This window comes from Gadus chalcogrammus, chromosome 20 (assembly GCF_026213295.1).
Source record: "Gadus chalcogrammus isolate NIFS_2021 chromosome 20, NIFS_Gcha_1.0, whole genome shotgun sequence".
Taxonomy (NCBI): domain Eukaryota; kingdom Metazoa; phylum Chordata; class Actinopteri; order Gadiformes; family Gadidae; genus Gadus; species Gadus chalcogrammus.
Genome location: NC_079431.1, coordinates 10,967,575 through 10,982,574, shown reverse-complemented (window position 1 = coordinate 10,982,574; position 15,000 = coordinate 10,967,575). Strand labels below are relative to the sequence as shown.

The 15,000-nt window shown below is 43.0% G+C and overlaps 1 protein-coding gene across 1 annotated transcript in view; it reads right to left on the bottom strand.

Annotated features, from left to right (window-relative positions):
- The window catches only part of edar (ectodysplasin A receptor), a 26,273-nt gene extending 16,676 nt beyond the window's left edge, over window positions 1-9,597 (bottom strand). The window contains exon 1 of the mRNA XM_056580113.1: window positions 9,320-9,597. The gene's annotated coding sequence lies outside the window, so the exon portion shown is untranslated. The remainder of the gene's footprint in view (window positions 1-9,319) is intronic.
- Between the last annotated feature and the right edge of the window lie 5,403 nt (window positions 9,598-15,000).

The following is a 15,000-nucleotide window of genomic DNA, read 5'->3' as shown; positions in this document are numbered from 1 at the left end:
GGTAAAAAAATAATATTGTTTCATAACAATATCTATCTCTAAAGAAAATGTACTTTGATAATCATGATTTCTTTCTACAAATCCTAACCAATGGAATATCGATCCTTTAATAGTCCCAAACGCTTCAATACAGGCCTGTGTGTGTTTTCCTCTGTGTCACTGAGTGTGCACTGTGTGTGGTCTGCTAAGCACAGGAATGACTAAAAGGTATCTCGAGTCATATGTCACACTCATTGTGTCCCACCTCAAAAACTCTTTGCAAGGCAAGAGACCCGGGCGACTAGGTGATATATTGTGACATCTGCTTCTTTTCCCTCAAGAAGTCCAGTGTACAACAAAGAAACACTATACCATAAATTGTGCTATTTGCAGGCAATTAGAATATAAAGATGCCATGTGTTGTCTGACTACAAGCCTGAATGCACCTTTCTTTTGCATTTTATGTGTGCTTTCAGAACTCAGTATTCAAGTATTATTTTTAATTTTAATAAAAATGGAAGGAGTATGTATGTATGTATGTATGTATGTATGTATGTATGTATGTATGTATGTATGTATGTATGTATGTATGTATGTATGTATGTATGTATGTATGTATGTATGTATGTATGTATGTATGTATGTATGTATTTATGTATGTCTGCATCTGCCGTTTGACCGCTCATCTGATTGACTTCCCACTTGGTGGCTTTATTGCTGCGGACTCCAGGGAGAGCAGTGTCAAGCGGTTGCCTGTTGGATGAGCCGTTCTAATCGGGCCAAATCCGCACACGCACGTCTTCAACAGGCACTGCACTAGTATTTTAAATATCATGTTTACTTTATCAAAATAGCAATAACACAAGAACCGCCTCCGCAAGAATCAAATAGGCAGGCATTGGTTCACAAGGCACAGACTCACACAAAACAAAGCCACACACACGCTGTATAATTATTGTTATTAAGTCAAAAACTCATTGTTTCTTTGACGGATAATTGCAGCCCACATGCATGAAACAACAGGTTGCAGGAGTCAGACAAAAGGTAATTGAGTGTGGGAGAGGAAGTCAGGGGACTATGGATACGTGCTGCATGGCAGGCTATATATAGAGGTATCTAGGCTGCTGACTTTTACATTCATGAATACAGTATTGTGATGGGAACTGGCGAGTGTTGGGGGTCTCTGCACCCGACAGCACAACACACAAAGTATTAGATGAGACACATTTTTGTTAAATTATTATTAAACAGGGATCAGGGTCCAAATATGATTGGTATGTGTGTCTGTTTGTGTGTGTGCGTGTGTGTGGTTGTGTGTGATTTTGTGTGAGTGTGTGTCTGTGTGCACGTGTGTGCGTGTGTGTGTCTGTGTGTGTACGTGTGTGTGTGTGTGTGTCTGTGTGTGTACGTGTGTGTGTGTGTGTGTGTGTGTGTGTGTGTGTGTGTGTGTGTGTGTGTGTGTGTGTGTGTGTGTGTGTGCGTGTGTGAGCAGGCCCGTGCACATGTGTGCATGTGTTTGCCTGTGTGGGTGTGTGTGTGAGAGCCTGCCTGAGGGAGGTTTGTTTTGTTTGAGGCAGGAAGTTGCTGCCGCTATCTGAGGTCACAATCTGTGTTGTCTGGCTCCATCATTTTGATTTTACATTTCACTCTTCCATGTAGGCAACAAGGCAAGTAGAACGCTCTGAACATCAATAAAGACCTCCATCCGCTTTCCTGTTTGATGTTGCTTAATGAAAGCCTCCACACACTCAGAGACATACATGCACACACACACAGACTAACACACACAGCAACACACACACATACAGTGTGAGCGTGAAATAGCCCTAATTACGTGAATCCCTGTGGTAAGGCCACAACCTGTGTTTGTTTGTTAATGTGTGTTTGTGTGTGTGTATATGTTTGTGTGTGTTGTGTGTGTGTGTGTGTGTGTGTGTGTGTGTGTGTCTTTGTGTGTGTGCGTGCGTGCGTGCATGCGGTGGTGTGTATATGTGTAACTGTGGGTTAGCAAGGCTTCTTGTATTGAGCAATTCAACCCCCCCCCCCCCCCCCCTCCCGACCTACACACACACATACACACACACAAGATAAGCAAACTATTATTTATGAACACCCTTATGCACACATACACAAAATGAACTTAAACACCATAATCACTCTTTATCTCCCACTTCAAGGCTCACAGGACAGGACACACACACAGACATACACAAACATACACATACTCAGACAGGCAGACACACAGAGAGGAACACCAGACACAGTCTACTGGCATGGAATGCAACACTGACTCTGTTTGAAAAGCGCTTCCTTCTCTTTCTACATCGTTTTCTCTCCCTCTTTTTTTGAATCCCTCCCTCCCTCCCACCTCCCTCCCCAGTATCTCCCAATCTAGCTTCACATTTCTTTTTCTTTGCAGCCTTCCCCTTTCTCCGTGGTTCTTGTTTATTTCTTTCAGTGGATATTTCCTTATTGTATATATTTGCCTCTCTGTCCCTCTTCCTCTTTCCCCCCAAACCCCCTCTCTCTCTCTCTCCATTTCTTTTTCTCTTTCTCTCTCTCTAGCTCTCTCACTCTCTTGCTCCCTCTCTCTCCCTCTGCATCCCTCTCTCTCCCCTCTGTCTCTCTCTATCCTCTATATCTCTCCTGTATCACACTTTTGCATCACCCCCCCCCCCCCCCCCCCCCCAGACTCTTCTCTCTCTGGTGTCTCTCTCCCCTGCGTCTCTGCGTCTCTTTGTCAGGACATGTCTGCGATGAGAGTTGGCCGCAGTCTGGCGGCCCCCGAGGGATTAATCTTCTAACGACCGCATAATCTCAGATAAATACCTTGCCTATCATTAGCTCTGTCATTAGCTGGGGGGGGGGGGGGGGGGGGGGGTTGGCTCATAAGGGTGCGGTGGGCTCATAAGGGTGCCGGGGGGAGACGCACAGCCCAACATAGCTCCATTGCGATCTGGAAGAAGGCTTTATGGTATTGCATGTAGGCTTTATCATATTTATCATACGTTTCTGTATGCATGCATGTATACATACTGTATATGAAAACCCCTGATTTAAAGCCCATTTTAAGAGGAAGAAAGATTGGTGAATGAGAGGGGAGGGATGCTTATTCTAGGGGTGAATGGGGAACATAGATGTTGTTTGGGGGGACATGATGTGATACATCAAATATCAGACGATGAGAGTAAAGGAATATATCCAAAAACAAGGGTAGTATTCTCTCACTTAATGCGCAACTCTCTATTTCTCAAACATTCACTGTTCTCAAAAATCGATTCCATCCATCTTACTCCTCCATCTTCACCTCATGACCGAACCCAAATTCACACATTCCGTCTGAACAAGGCCGGAAACCGTGCATTCATTCAAAACCCTGGCCTACAGTGACAAGCGTAATACATCTTGACGCTCTCGCAGACCCAGCCCGGTCTGAACTTCAAAAGCAGCTTGGCTCCTTCCTTCATGAGGTGTGTTGCGGCACAACGTGACAGGCAAAATTGGTCGTCCTAACAAAAAGAGTCATGGCGGACTTAGTTCCTATACATGTTAGGGAGAGGCTGCATGGAACATGGAAATTCCCATAAGAGAATAAATACCACACAGACACACACACACACACTCAAACATTCATACACATAGACACACGCACCAACACACACACAGACACACACACACACACAAAAACACACAGACATACACAATCATTCTGATGTAAAGTAGATTGGGGATCCATAGATATCATATCTTATCTCAAATCATTAATTGTATCATGATGTGGTTTCCCCTTCCTGATCCTCGTCCTACTGTAGCCCTATTTCTTGTTCACCCATTTCTTGAAACCTGTAACTCATCTTTTATTCTGTCCCTTCCTCTTCTGCTCAGGTGTTCCTATTTGACTCTCTCTCTCTCTCTCTCTCTCTCTCTCTCTCTCTCTCTCTCTCTCTCTTTCTCTCTTTCTCTCTCACTCTCTGTCCCTCAGTCTCCCTCTCGCTCTCTTTCTCTCTCTCTCTATCTCTCTCTCTCTTTCTCTCTCTCGCTGTCGCTCTCTCTCTTTCTCTCTATTGCTCTTTATCTTTCTCTCTCACTCTCTCCCCCTCAGTCTCCCTCTTGCTCTCTCTTTCTTTCTATTGATCTCTTTCCCTCTCTATCACTCTCTCACTCTCTGAGGGCATTTATATGCATAATACTGATGATACCATAATAATAATTTAGAACAGTTTATTAGCAACATGTGCGTGTACACGCATGTTTCTAATGTGCTCCCAGGAAACCATTTGTCTGCTCATCAGTCGGGTTCTCCCCTCAGAGACGTGATGGACGTCATGTCTCTGCTGCTGTGGTTTGGTTTTTGGAACGTGGCGCCACATGCTGCCTGTTACGACTCAGTCAGGTTTCAGCGGGTTACTCGTCCTACAACAGGACAAAAGATACAGCATATACTCTTAATGATAGTGGACGTTTTATTTATTGAATTATAAATCAAACGTATTGAATATGTACATACATATATAGTGTAGAAAATGTAATTGACAAAACAATAAATGTTTGACTTGGTGTTTGTTTCTTTGGTCACATTGACGAGATATTCTAGAATAAACTGGTCACCAGAGACAAATGGGAGAAAGGTGGGAGTCCAACCAGTCTCTATTTGGACACATCTGTTGATAAAATTAGCGCTTGACATCGACTTAAACCATTTTCACTCCTTTTGACATTAAAATGTGACATTGCAACCTTAACAAACTTAAACTTAAAATGATCCAATACATTTGTCAAAAAGTAAGCTGTGTTCTTTCTGGCACCTCATTTTCCAATTCACAAAGAAGTGTAATGGACGAACCAATCATGCTTCGATAATTAACGTGCGTGTCGGTCTGTCAGTCTTTTAAAGAGCCCTTTAAACCTCAATAGATATTTATTGTCTCAGCCGTTAATGACTTCCTATCTCAAGCAAGCGCTGTATTAAATAGGGCCAATCAAGTGGTTGGGGGAAAATGGCCAAGACAGCAATCAAAAGAGAGGAGTTGGAAGGGAAAGAGAGGGAGGGGGGAGGGGGGGGGGGATTGCTGGCTGTTTAATTTTTCCGATGACAATTAAGCCTAACCAAACAGTGAAATTAAGTGCTGTTCTGGCTCTCTTTATAGGTTCCTTGCTGCTGTTTTCTGTCCAGAAGTAATCCAACTGATTCTCTCACTCCTCCACTCTCTCTGTCACACAGAGACACAATTCCTTCCTCCTTGTAACCTTATTCTCTCCCCATCTGTTTCACATTTTTTATTTGATTTAATATGACAACGTCCTAATACACAAATAGAGGAAGAACAAAAAAACTGCAGAGCTGGAAAAAGGCTATTATTTACATGTTAACTGTCCATGGAATCAGGCCATCAAATCCCTTGTAGTATTTTTTTGTTTGAGTGTGTGAATGCACGTGTGTTTGTGTGCGTGTGTGTGTGTGTGTGTGTGTGTGTGTGTGTGTGTGTGTGTGTGTGTGTGTGTGTGTGTGTGTGTGTGCGTGTGTGTGTGTGTGCGTGTGCGTGTGTGTGTGTGTGCTCGCAGATGTAAGACATACAGATGCCTTGTAAATTTTAGGTTGTCTAAAAGTTAATTTTCTTTGCTGCAGAAATGTCCACTTTCTGAGCACACTGTGCATAAAACCTTCTTGTTGTATTCCCACAGGACCGGGCTCCCTCTCTACACAGCCAGCGTTCCCTAATGAATCCTGTTGTGTTCCTAGCATAGAGAAATATATCTTATTTGAACTCCCCTCAATGTATCATTCTAGTAGCACCCCTCACACACCCTGTTCCAACACACACAGACTCCCTTGACTTCCTTTTTAAATGTGTTTTTGAAGTTGGAAGAATTTCGCTGCTGGCGTTTTTGTTCCCGTGGGACGGGGGGAGGGGGGTGCATTGAGGTGCACTCAATCAAAAAACACCGTCCTCTGTCACCTTTAGCTAAACCCGCCAGCGACATCTCTATAGACCAAACTCCTCGCATGTGTGGGGGCAAAATGTTGACACCCAAAACAATCAGGATTTGACAAGGAGTGTATGGGCCTGAGCAGAATAGTATGAGGGCTTGTTTTCTGGATGGGCTTAATGTACCTGACACACATGGTTTGCAGTGTTATGCATGCTTCTGTGTCTGTTTTTCTTTCTGTTTGCTACATGAGAAGTCCCCACTTTCAGGTCGGTATTTAATTACAACAGGGAAAAACTGTGCCTCAAGCTACATCATTTAATTCAGTGCCATCCAAATTTAGATTTAATTTGAGTGCATTGGATTTCTGTCACAGTTTTTAATTATAATCTTTATATCATTTGATTAACTAGACTAATGAGAGTTTGATAGTAAACAAAGCCCGAAACACAATCTATAGGAATATTAAAACACCATTCTGGGTGAATGAGCCAATTAAAACACATGTCAAGCTCATTTACTAACAAATAAAACCCTTTCCTTATGTTCAGGATTGTGTAGTGGGTTAGAGAACAACATTATGCCCATGAAAGAAAATAGCCGGCGCATGTCAGTCTGTGAATGTGTGCATGCGCGCGTGTGCGATGTATGTATGTATACGAAACCTTGCCTTAAGGTCGCCTTCTTCTCGCTCTCTTCATCCTTTGATTGCTTTAATTAGAGACTTACTGTCGGCTTCCCACTCAGTGCATAGAGAAAACAAACTCTTAGGGTACATGAAAAGAAGCTTAATTCCCTATTTTTTCTCTCTCACTTTCTCTCTCTTTCTCTCCCTCTCCCTCGTTCTCCCTCTCTCCCTCTCTCTCTTTCTCTCCCTCTCTCTTTCTCTTTACCTCTTTCTCTCTACAGGACACACACACACACACACACACACACACACACACACACACACACACACACACACACACACACACACACACACACACACACACACACACACACACACACACACACACACAGACAAAAAGACACCTATTCCAGCCCCAGTTGCTCTTTGATTCTCTGCCTGTTGGTGATCTGTCTTTCATCGTTCTCCCTGCTTGATCCTCGCACCCGGTGTCTCGCTGGCTCTACCCATGCAGATCCAGTCTCTCCCTCTAACTCGCCGTGCTTAGCTTCAAGGCGGCTGTCATTGCCTCACTTGGACATCCCTGGCCCGTTCAGACTTCGGAGAGCTTAGGAGATGTTGGCTTCTTATAGGTGACGCCTTCACACTACATAGTTTTAATGAGTGAGGCCCTCTCCTATCTACCTGGGTCTATATACTAATGCCGGGGGAATCTAGATCCTGCATGTCCCGTTTATATTTATATTTAGGCTTTTTTTATCCAAAGCGACTTACAATGAGGACATTTGTCGGAAGAAAGTGAAACAATATATTGCTGTCGGAACATTTGCAATGAGGTTGCATGCGTTGTATGCTTTCATTATCAAATTTGTTAAATTAAAAAAGTAGGTGTGTCTACATCGAGCAGCTATGCAGTCCATATTGGACCTTTTAACAATGTACTTGATGCGAGCTCATAAGACAGACACTCGTTGGGGTAAAAGCAGCCTGGCAGCTCAATCAAGCCTTGGGTCATAATAAGATAAGCTGTATGGAATAATTGAGCATCATTTGTGATATCATTTAGGACTAAACATGCAGAATTAAAAGCCATGACCAACCACAACTGTAAGTGTGGTTGGTTAAATGTAGCCTACGGTGTGGTTGATTAAATGTCATGAAATGCCCCTGGCTTGAGTTATTAACGCAAGTCATCTCTTCCCTGTAGTCCCTTAATTGTTTTTTGATTCTCTCTTCTTGCATGCAGCCGGGACAGAAAGCTGGTATAATTGTTAAAAAATGAGTATAGGCTCTTTGCGAAGCATTGAATCATTAAGTAAGTCGGATAGTAACTTTTAAGATCACCCCTGGAAAGGTTCTTAGAGGTGATTGATATATTGGCTGTGTGATGCGCTGTGATAGATGAACAAGCCTCTAGGGCGCAGTGATATCCGTGAGGAGGAAAGCTGAAGGGAAATCTCACAACAAGGGACGCAAGATCTTCCATCTCAGTAACAAATGGGCCCTTGTTTAAATTGCGGTACTATGGCTGCGTTTATAGAAATCGATAAAGCTTTGCAAGAAAACACTGTAGTCAAACCAAATCGGACTAATATGACAATGATTACAGACGCTCTCTTTGTTACTTTCCATCCCTTTAATCCTCCGACGCCTTGTTAACTCGTTTGAAGATGAGTTGTGACTTTTTTCCTCCCTAGTTTCCCCTCTGACTCCTCTTTCGTCTTTTCTACCTGTGAACATGAAAGACTGTCGGCTACGTAGTGAGGGGGGGGCGAGGCAGCAGCAGGGCGAATGGGAGATAGATAAAGAGACTGAGGAGGGGGGGATACAGACGGATTGATTTCCACCCGGAGCACCGCTCCAGCAGCCAGTTCAAAGTGAGGTAAGACTTCAGAGGAACGGCAGGACCCGGCATGTCCCCTCCCGGGCCGAGCTGCCTGTCTGCGGGCAGGACTTCCCCCGGGGGCCCGGAGAGCGGGACAGCCAGGCGGCACCGTAAAAACAATTATGAGGAGGAGTGGGCGGGGGGGTACTGATAGAGCAAGACGCTTGCTCTCTTTTTCTCTCTCTGTTTCTCTCTTTCTTTCTCTCTCTCTCTCACACACACACACACACACACACACACACACACACACACACACACACACACACACACACACACACACACACACACACACACACACACACACACACACACACACACGCATGCTCGCGCGCGCACACACAAACCCATGGGCGAATTGATCTCAAAATGACTGAAAATCACCAAACGTATTATAAAAAGCCATGGTCCGCTCTGATTTTGGATTAGAAGCACCATCCCGCCATCCCACAATAAATAACAAATCATAACGTATCTGCTGATATGTGGTCCTAATATGAATAGATAATATTGCAGTCATCAGCCAATTGAGCTATTTTAAAAGATTCGTTGTGGTATTGACACAGAGCAGGCCTACTTCATGCATAATCTTTACATTCCATGTTCAAGTTAACAAACTTTAAACAAATATCTTCATTCCAAAACACCCTGAATAGACATTACCAACAAGCCAATATAGGTTATACCTGGGAGATACGATTACAGTTAAGTACATGTGTCTGTAGCATATAAGTGGCCCAGGAATTTCCCTTAAGTCTTGCAGAAATCTGTCCACAGCATTCCAGAGAGCGGATTTGCACACACACGCACACGCACACGCACACACACACACACACACACGCACACACACGCACACACACGCACACACACGCACACACACGCACACACACCGGGCGCCTTACCTGGAGCGGGACAGGTAGGAGGTCGTAGGTTGGGGGGGAGGACTGGAGCTCGCGCCAGGCCGGTTGGTTTCTCAAAAAAGACCGAAGCTGAGGCTCTTCTCCTGGCTGTCGCAGGTCAGATGGTACCGATGTGTTCAACAGGCATCACCGTTGGGGGCCTGTGGTGCAGACTGTAAACAAAGTACCTCCACGGACTGCTGCTAGCTCTGTCTCAACCTCCACTTTGTGCATGTCGAAAAAAGCGTGTCGGATGAGTAGCTCCTCCTTGAGAAGAAAAAAAGAAAGAAAGTGAGAGCGTTTCTATCTCCGCCCCGAAGGAGATTCAAATTAACTTGTTTCAGGTGAATCCAGAAAGCTGGGCGATTACGGAGAAGGGCGCAGCTTTAGTAGACGTGCGCCATCTAGTGGCTGACTGTCGAAAACGGAAGGGGGAGACTATATAGCACAATAAACATATTTTGAAATGCTTGGCAAAATGAAAAAGTGGCAAAAAAAATTATATCTTGTATATTTTCTATACGTTTTATTAGTAAATAAAATAGCAATACACTCTGCGTTGCCTGTTGCAACCCCTCTGCGTTGTATGACATACATTATAATGCCTTTGTTATGGATTTTCTAATCATAATAAAGGCATTATAATATAAATAATACTGTCATATCATATCAACGAAGCTTTTCAGCCAAAGAAAGCAAACAAAGGGTACAGGAGTGTATATAATCATGCAAACATATTGGAGTGGTTGTGTTAGTTTCTGTTTGTGGGTTTCTGTGTTTGTTTGTGGTGTTGTCCCCCCCCCCCCCTACTCACAATCACACACTTCCCCCTGCTCTCTACACAGGAAGGGTGAGATAAAAGAAGGTCTTTGAAAGAATCTGGAGGTCCTGTAATTACTTACCGTCTCACTTCATCCCTCCTGTCTCATATCTTCATAGACAAGATACTGCTTTTGTTTATTCCCTCGGCATCCCTTGGTTTATTTTGTTTGTATTTTACTTTACCTTCATTCATGCTTTCAGTATTTTACTGTTTTATAATCTGTCTTTGTCTGTTGTCTGTCTCTCTCTATCTCTCTCTTTCTCACGCTCTCTCTCACTCTCTCTTGCTTTCTCTCTCTCTCCCTCTCTATCTTGCTCTCTCTCTTTCTCTGTCTTCCTTTCTGTCCCTCCCTCCCTTTCTTTCTCTCTTTCTCTTTCTCTATCTCTCCGTCGCTCTCTCTCTCTCTTGCTCACTCTCTCTCTCTTGCTCCCTCCTTTGCTCTCTCTCTGTCTCTGTCTCTCTCTTTCCGCTGTCCCTCTCTCTGTTCCTCTCTCTCTCTATTTCTCTCTCTCTCTCTGTCCCCCCCTCTCTCTCTCTCTCTCTCTCTCTCTCTCTCTCTCTCTCTCTCTCTCTCTCTCTCTCTCTCTCTCTCTCTCTCTCTCTCTCTCTCTCTCTCTCACTCTCTCTCTCTTTCTGTCTCCTTGCTGAACCACACCAGTGCCCCATTGATCCTAATCCAGGGGACTTTTGGAATGGAGAGGAAGAGGGGATAAAGATCAGAGAAGATGAAAAGGAGAAGGAGTAAGGCAGGGGGTTGATGTAGTTGCCAATAAGACAGCTACCATCAAAACAAGGGAGGAGGTGGGAGGTGTGTGTGTGTGTGTGTGTGGGGGGGGTGGGGGGCGGGGGGGGGGGAGGGGTTGTAGGTGTCGTTCCTGAGCTTTAAATGTGACAAATTTAAGAAATAAAGATGTAGCGTACAGATATTAGGGAGAAAGTGATGCATGGTTATTATTAAACTCAATGACACGCCACCAATTACGGTTTGCTCTAGCTATGGCGTTGGCAGTAGCATTGTCAGTTGGCTGTGACCTATTTTTCGGGGGGGAACAATGTTTTTGCTCAAAGCTTTCATTAGTTAGAGTAATGTTCAAGACTGAAATAGTGATCACATGTTGTGTGACTCTTCTTGGAGGCATGCCAACGCATCAATTGGAGTGTGACACACATAGGGAAATGTAGACCAGTGCGCTGCAGGGGCGTGTGGTGGTCTCTTTGGCGAAATTATGCATCCAATCTTGACTCATTGGGTTTTGCGCTAAAATCTCTGTCTTTCTTCTTTCTCCTTCAGGTCAGAAGAAGAGTTAAACGGCAGAAGTGTATCCTTACTGAAAAACACATTCTTCATTTTAGTCTGAAAAATGAAAAAGATTTTTTTTTTTTTTTTATGTAGGGCAACATGACATAATCCCACGCACACACACGGACACGCACACACACACACACGCACACACGCACACACACACACACACACACACACACACACACACACACACACACACACACACACACACACACACACACACACACACACACACGTATAGATGAAGACAAACACATGCACAGTACATACATTCATGCACGTGTCCTCTAACTACCTCTTAACAGTGGAGCAAAGAACCAGTTACCATGGCGACTGCAGTGTCAGCTAACCTACTTTTGCATGCACGTCGAACATTGGTCGAGAGGTGTGGGCTATACGTAAATGAGAACTTATACACACAGACATACGTATAGAGACACAGAGACACGTGCATTCAAAAACCAAGGTCTGCCAAAGGGCGAATTTATGATGACATTCTGTGATATATGTAAGGAAATAACCACTGCCGGGTACTTCGGTATTATGATTAGATGTTGGTTACTTTCCTTTATAATATTATTGTCTATTGTATAAACATACTACAATGAGCTACAAATGTGTATTATTCCGCAACGCCTTAAGCTTGTTGCTTTTGTGTTGTCAAAGGAAAAATCTGTTTTTATTTGACCGTGGTCTTTAATGTTGGAATTGCAGTACATTGATTTGCAACTGTTTTGCAGAGGTGTCCCATTATTGAAAAGATTGCACACTCGTGGAACGTTATTGACCAACCAATTAATCTTGACATTGTTATATCCAGTAGCGCTTTACAATAAGGTTTAATTTTTTAACCAATTACAAACTATTTATTCACATTATTAACTGCACTAATAAGCATTACCCTAAAGTTAATTAACAGTTAACTAATGGTATTATAATAATTTACTTATGGTATTCATGTTGATAAAGGTAGCATGAATATCCATAACCCTTAGTAAAGGTAATGGCGTTCATCTAACTAAGGTATACATTATTCCCTAACCCTAACCCCTTTGCTAATGCTGCATAATTGAACTTACCACTGCATTAACCAATGCTCATTAGTTGCTATGTTCTTCTAATCTGTTAACGTCTATCCTTTGTGGAGGAAATCAAAAGAAAAACAAATTCTGCTGGTTCTAATGGAATAAGGGGTAGCCTTTCAGTTTTTTTTGTCATCATTGTTGTTCTTTGATTCTCATTCATTTGATGTGGAGAATAACAGGAGGCAGATGACTCACTCCAGTCATAACAAAGTGTGTGCATATGAGCAACAGAGGAAGAGAGAGAGAGAGAATATGTTTGGAAAAATGAAAAAAAGATAGAGAATAAGCACCAAAGAAGAGAAAAAAAGGCAGAGGAATCGAAGGGCCCATAAATGTTCGAGCACGCGCACTTTCATGAGGTTTTGAAATCGCAGTGCACAAACATCTTCCCACATGCACACATACAAGTACACACTTCAACACAAGTACACACACGCAGGGTTTATTTGTGGTATTTATGGTATCCCTTTCGGAAAACAAGCAGAACAATTACAGGCCTCTTAAGATGCAACAATGGGAATGCATTCACAGTTATACTGCAGTTTATGTTGGGTCCCTTGCTCAGACATATTCTGTTGTGAATTCAGGCTCACAAGTTGTTGTTTTTTAACCACTTCTTGTTCTTTTGCCTCTGTCTTTGAGGCACTACAACAATTACTGCAAAATAGGTGTTATGCTGTTGGAAAAAAACCTATGCACCACAGCCACCTACTTAGCACCTTATTTATCTGTACGTCTCTATCTGGGTTAGCTTATTTCTTTCATCGTGGGTGGTGTGCAGAGGCCCCATACTCACTTTCCCAGGAAGGCGTCAATTCATTCACACACAGACACAACACAGACAGATACACACAAACACACGCATGGGCGCACAAACACACACACAGACATATAAACACACACCTTCAAACACACACAACACGCATGCATGTGTACACACACACACACACACACACACACACACACACACACACACACACACACACACACACACACACACACACACACACACACACACACACACACACACACACACACACACACACACACACACATGAATCCCCTAGGCGGCTGCTATAAGGCTTGTGCAACATTATGGTTCATTATTTCAGTAAGGTCAAATCCTAAGTAAATGTAAATAGATTTGTAGGCAACCTATAGGCAAATTAAAACTTTGTTTCCGAATGGCTCGATGTAGAAACCCTATGACTGAACAACATCACCCATAATGATAAATAATTTTGCGATTGATAATTACTCAATTACTACCTATTCCATTCCTATGCTGCTATTCATCCGAGTTTGAGGCAGTCATTGCGATGTGGTGTCATGATACACAATCCCTTTGGGATAGTTAGAGCGTCCTCCTCCGCCTTGCATTCCGTCGCTATTGGGACCTGATAATGACAGGTTACACCATCATTGCATGCCTGCAGCGACACATATACACACACACGCACCCTACACACACACACACACACACACACACACACACACACACACACACACACACACACACACACACACACACACACACACACACACACACACACACACACACACACACACACACACACAAACACACTTCTTATTCTTTATTCTATTATGTGTGGATAATTCCAGAAAATGTAAACCCATATTTACATTCTCTTTAATCCTTACCTTAGACAATATTGGTTTTATAGCAATGACCCATATGCATTGAGGTTGATGGTAGCAGATATCTTCTGATAAATAGGAACTTATTAGTAAACCCGTTCTTTGCACCGTTTTGCCAGCAGGCGTCTCCAGAATCCCCCTTTCTCCTCAGTATCAAAAAGACCACCTCGACTAAAATATTTTGACATGATTTGTATTTTTGTTGGCTTTATTGTTGAATCCATCAATTAATTAGACATATTGATTTTGTTACGTCGACACTTCTCACATTGATTATAGCCATCTGATTCAGTTTCTTAGCCAACCGATTCAGTTTCTTTGAAGAGCACCATGAAAACCATAAAAAGAGGAAATTGGTGAAACAGCACATCATATCATAAGCTTGATGTTATGCTGCCATTAGGCCTATCCAATTCAAACTTTTGTCGTTGCCCATATTCCATAATTAGGTCTATAGCATTTACTTTATCTACCTTTATAACATTTAACAAAAATCAAGCTTTAGTTTAAAAAGTTTAATAAAAAAACCATAATATCCTTATAGCATATTATACACGTAAAATAGTTACACCTGTAGCGACCCTTATCTTTCTTTCAGGGGGGGGGGGCTGTCTGAAAAGCTGCCGATACATGTGATTTTGTCGAACTGCCTTTGTAGCCGTTGTGGTACATTAGCTATAAATCGCTATCTATTCATCTATAATATCTTTCCATGTCGCCCTCTCTCTCTATCTATCCCCCTGTCTCCCTTTAGCTCGATCACTCTCTGCTCTCCTCTCCGTTGTTCCGCCGCTCCGTTTATGTTACGAGCGCG